A 6,000-nucleotide genomic window follows, 5' to 3' on the forward strand; every position below is an offset into this window, starting at 1 on the left:
TAAAGAGAGACAAGTAACTACCCCCACATAATCATATTCGCATGCCACAACTTCATGAGGTGTCATCCTTGTATTTCATGGCATGTTATGGAAAATAGAATGGTGAGGCAAGTGGCCCTCATGAGACGCTCACATGTCCCAAAGGTTGTAGGCTCATAATTTAAATATTTGGTTCTGGGGTGTTTTCCTAATCTAATTTTATAATTTCGGAATGAGTTGCACCCGTATTACTATTGGGAGGAAAAGAGAGAGGGAAATAAATGTTTTGTTGAGACATCATCTCTTTTGCATCATCTAAATCTGATAAATCTCAGTCGCCAAAATGAGAAAATCACATTACGAATTGTATTTTGGTAATGAGATTGAATGGTGATCCTTTGTACAACCCTTAGGCTAGATAACAGTAAATCAAGGTGTGAGAAACAATGGGTCTTCTATAGTATGAAGGAGCTACAATAGAATACGGTTGGAAACCATCAACTTAACCTTATTTCATTTTTGCATATTAATTTTATTCTTTTATGTTTTTTCTTTGATTTTTTCCTCGCTAGTGATATTGGCTATGGTTGCTATGTCCATAATACTTATGTTTCTTTGGTATCTATAATTGATCAGGATATTGTGTTTTTATGTCTTCAATTGGTAACTCATATTTATGGTTAAAGATACTTTCTATAAATGGAAATCATTGATGCCACATGTTTCTTAGACTCTGTTATTCATGATGAAGCTTTAGTGGGTTATCATGCCACCCTTATTCTTTATTTGGAAAATTATTAGTATTTCTACAAACGCTTGGTTTTTGAATGATGTTTTTCTTATGCTTCATAGAGTTTTCAAGATTTGTATCAAAGTGACAGAATAATGGACTTGAAATACCATAACCTCCTTTGTCCTACTCTAGAAAGAGTTGATCTTGGCATTTCCACATCTCAATGAGTGTCCAAATGAAAGAAAAATGTTTTTTATATCCTTTTACACTATCTTATAAAATGAGATGCCATAGCAGGAAAAGGTGAACCTGCCCATGTGGTTCCATCACCAATATTTAATATCTCATTATGTTTAATAATAACTTTTGCGATGTTTACTTGTCCTTGAATAACCCTAATTAATCGGTTCTAGAGGTTTATAATACACCTAAATTCCACTTTACTAAATGTATATAGAAGCTAATACATGAAACAATGGTGTCAGGACATTATATATTTGAGGAGAGTCAATCACAAATGTTGCATATAAAAATAGATTGCTATTGTACCCACATGAGAAACATTCCTAAAAAAAGAGGCTTTTACACTCTATTTTACAATGAGATGTCATAGCAGGAAAAGGAGAACCTACCCATGGGGTTCCATCACCAATATTTAGTATATCATTATGTTTAACAATAATGTTTATGATGTTTACTTGTCCTTGAAAAACCCTAATTAATTGGTTCTAGAGGTTTCTAATACACCTAAATTCCACTTTAATAAATGTATATACAAGATAGTACATGAAACGATGGTTTCAAAACATTATATATCTAAGGAGAGTCAATCATAAATGTTGCATATAAAAATAGATTGCTATCATACCCACATGAGATACATTCCTAAAAAAGAGGCATAGGATAAAAATAGAGGAAAACAAGGTAATGCGGTGATCCAAATTGAGATTTGGAAGAAGAGTATATATTTTTATTTTTAATTTCAGAAGAACAAACACATTTTCCAAAAAAAATGGAGGTTGTTGTTCCTTTTAACCACTATAAAAAGAAGATTTAAAAAACTTGATGTGACTAAGTTTTTACAGGAAATAAAATTGTTGTTAACACACACTTTGACCTTTTTATATCTCATGGGAGGGGAGAATAATAAACTTATTTTAATAATACATATACTTGTGGAGTTTACAAACTAAATGTGCACTTTACTAATCCAACGTATATGCATGCCAAGTGAAATAGACTTATAAATATAGGCCTTGCATGGCTTGATAGGTTGGGGACTGGAATGCACTATCAAATTCTTTAAGGCTTTCTACTAACTTAAAATTACCTTATTGAGGCTATTGTGAAGGCTTATATATTATTACAATGGATGTATCAATGAGTCCTATTGACTCACAATTGTGGTCATCCATGGGATTAATATAGTTGCCTTATCTTATCAATTATTCGCTAACTACTTTGTTGTGGTGTCATACTTTTCCTCTCTATGTCGTTGGTTGTCTTCTCTAAATAACCTTAGTTAGGTATGCAAGGTAAGTGAGATCTCATGATCATGTATGCAAATGTTTCTCATATTGCACAAATTCTTTATAATAGAGGATTCCTTAAACTTACATAATGTCTCAAATAAGTTATTAAGCGAATTCCATTATGTGTATTCATAGGGGATGCATGTTGACCACACTTAAAAATATCAAGATGCCTCAAATAATTCATAAAGGTCAATGGCATCCTTTCTCAACTTTCTCGATTCCCAGACTCTCAACTGATCCATAATCATATGTCTTTCTTTCTAACTTTCCAAGATTTCAAATCTTCTTCCTTGAAAATTTCTTATTCATGCAAGATACTTCAAAACAAAATGTAAACTATTCATTAAAAATAATGCAGATGAAACAAAATAGGAATTAAAGTCCATTGTCTACATTTTAGGTACTAAAATAATTCTTGTCACACATGCAATATTTCCTTTCTAGGAAACACATATATGTTTATTCGAGGTTAACTGTGGTGAATAACTTTGTAGAGATTTTATAAATTCTCGTGGTTGTTGAAGGTTCTGGTAGAATGATTATTTTAGTTAAATTCCATGAATAAAACTAGACTCCTAATTTTCAAAAAACTTATTGGAAAAGACTTCCTATTTAACAACTCATCTTGTTAATTTTAAGTATTGTTCATTTGATTTCAAGTATTTTGGGGAGAATGTTTAAACCCAATTTTTCCTTACAATACTTGAAAAAATAAAAAATTATTATATATGCTAAACCAAATTACAATTTACATGTTTACAAGTATTCACCAATCCCATACACTTTGCCAATTCAATAGGGTAGATCACACCACCATCTCAATAGTTCTTTGCACAAGAAATAAGGTCTTTATCATTCATTAGATTAATCCCATGTCAAACTTATCAGTAAATGGATCATGTTACTTGGGTCAAGCTATTTTCCTTATTAAAAAAAATATTAATCACCACAAACGCTAAAAATCTCTTAACTATGGAAACCCTCACCTCCTTACCAACTTGAGAGATACTCTCCATCTCTTACTGTAAATTTGTTAGCTTAGTTGGGTGAGATACTCGGGGAGTTGGAGGAGGGTGCAAAGTAAGATCACAAAAGGCATTACTTTTCATTATATGTGTGACCTTCTCCAACACCTTAGTATTGGGTGAAACAATTATGTATTCAAGATTCATTTTCTCCAAATATAATTAGCATATATCATCATAGACAAATAATATTGAGCATGCTCATTTGGTAGTAACTTCCCATATGGTGCAAGTAACTAATAATAAAATGAAGAGTGATGTGAACATGTTTCACCTATTGAACTTTTAATATCATAATAATTTCTTAGAAGTTAGTTTCCTCTTTGGAGGATCATTCATTTGTGCTCATTAATTTCTCCTTAGATATTCACATCTAAGAAAATAAATCCATTCTACTAACCTAAAACATTAATTAAGAACGATTCTTAGAATTCAATGAAAAGATAAAAATAATAAAAACTATTAAGTAAATCAAAAAAATTATATAAAATTTCAATTTAAGCAAAAAAAAATAAAAAAAAAAAATAACGATGAGCTATACAATTGATTTCAATATTTTCGTGTCATGATTTAGAATTTATACTTTTAGTTTATTTTAAGAACTATTTAATATTTAACGTTATAGAATTCAACGAAAAGATAAATAAATAAATAAATTTATATATATAAATTTATATATAAAAAATTTAAATAAAACATGGAATGTAAGATTTCGTAAATATATTAAATTATATATATATATATATATATATATATATATAAAATATGGATATTTTTATTTAGAATTTATAATAATATAAATAAAAGGAATTGTTTTCTTTATAATGGAGTATTATGTCTTAATAAAAATTTATTTCGTTTTTAAATTTGGATGTTATTTATTTTCTATCGAAGAAAATTAATAAATGTTATAAGTCAATGAAAAAGTTATATAAAATTTAAATGTAAACAAATAAAATTGATGAGTTGTATAGTTGATTTCAATTTTTATTACCAATGCCATGATTTATGATTTACAATTTCAGTTTTTTGTTAAAAGTTATTTAATATTTAACGTTATAGAAGTCAATGAAAATATAAAAAAGATAAGTCTTTATATTTACTAATTTATATTGAAAAAATTTCAAATGAATCTTGAAAAGTAAGATTTAATAAATATATTAAATTTTGACAAAAAAGATGAAGAAAAATGCATAGATATAATGAATTGTTTTTAAAAATTTATAAAGATTAAAAATATTTGAATTTATATATATATATATATATATTTATATTTGAATTCATAAAAATATAAATAAAATGAATTTTTTCTCTATAATTGAGTATTGTGTTTTAATAAATTCTTATTTTGTTAACATTTTAATATTGGATGTTGTGTTTTAATAAATTTTTATTTTAACATTTTAATATTGGATGTTATATAATATATAATGTTAAGTAATTGCTCAAAAGTTAATAATGATTATATGTTTTTTAAATATTTTTTAATAACAAAGTAGTAAGATAATAGATTCAATATGGAGTTACATTCAAGAGTATGTTACATTTTTTAATGAATCAAACATTTCTTTAGCTCTTATTTAGATTTCTATTATTATGATACAACTTTCATGTTACCAAATTCAACAATGCTTTTCCAACTCTACCATGATCTCAAAGACAAGATCTAACATAGTTATTCCTTTTATAGTGAGATGAGAGGGGCATTGAGCACTGGAGAGAATCTAATTTTTAATTGTACAATCATTATAACTAGAAGAACATTCCATTGAAATATATTAAGAGTACTTATTTAAAAGAACCAATTGGAAGGTGGTAAGTTTGAATACATTTCAATAATTGAAGCATGAAATAAATGCAGATGGTTTTCTTTTTCTAATGACTAGGAAAATAAATTGTTTGGCATTGATGAAAAATGTTGAAATGTTGAGAGATGGATTTTCAAATGGACATGTCTTTTATTTTCATGCAAGGCTACCACATGTAGGGTTTTTCACAAGTGCTAAGAATGTGTGGATACAAACCAAAAATATATGCATTTGTTCAAATCATATGCCAAAGCTCTTTGGTGATACTTTCTCTTGCATTATATACTTGATCAATAGAAAAAGTAAAATTTGTTTATCTAGATCTTTCTCTTCTCATGTCATGTACAGCATGTGCTAATATCCTTTTATGGTTATAAATACATAACAATTAACTAGCATGGCTAAATACATGTTGTCACAACTCTTGGTGGATTCAAACAATTAAAATAAAAATTTGAGGAATACAAAATTAATAAGGTTAGGTTTAGCCAAGTTCAGAAATATAAAAGTGAAATAATTCTATTACATTTGCTTCACATATATGAGAATTCAACCAAGACACCCTTTTCTTCATACTTTTGTGAGGATAGTAAATGTAACATAAAAAATTTAATTATTGAATATTTTAACAATTTAGCAAGGAGGAGCGAGTTGTACACACCCATATATGATTTTGAAATGGTTGTAAAAAATATAAAATCATATTTAAACTTGAATAATTCAAATTTTTTTATTTATCGTCATGTACTTAATACAACTATTTCATTGTCCAATCTACTTGAAATAAATATTGGAATAGGAGAAGAATAAATAAATGAAAAAATATATCAACACTTTAAAACATCTGATCTGTCACTACTATAGAACCAACACAATAAGAAAAAAAATGATAAATATGCTAAAAAATTGTGTCGAACATA

The sequence above is a fragment of the Pinus tabuliformis genome, chromosome 1_1 (genome assembly GCF_031772625.1).
Source record: "Pinus tabuliformis cultivar Carrire ecotype Pingquan chromosome 1_1, CPIR1, whole genome shotgun sequence".
Classification (NCBI taxonomy): Eukaryota; Viridiplantae; Streptophyta; class Pinopsida; order Pinales; family Pinaceae; genus Pinus; species Pinus tabuliformis.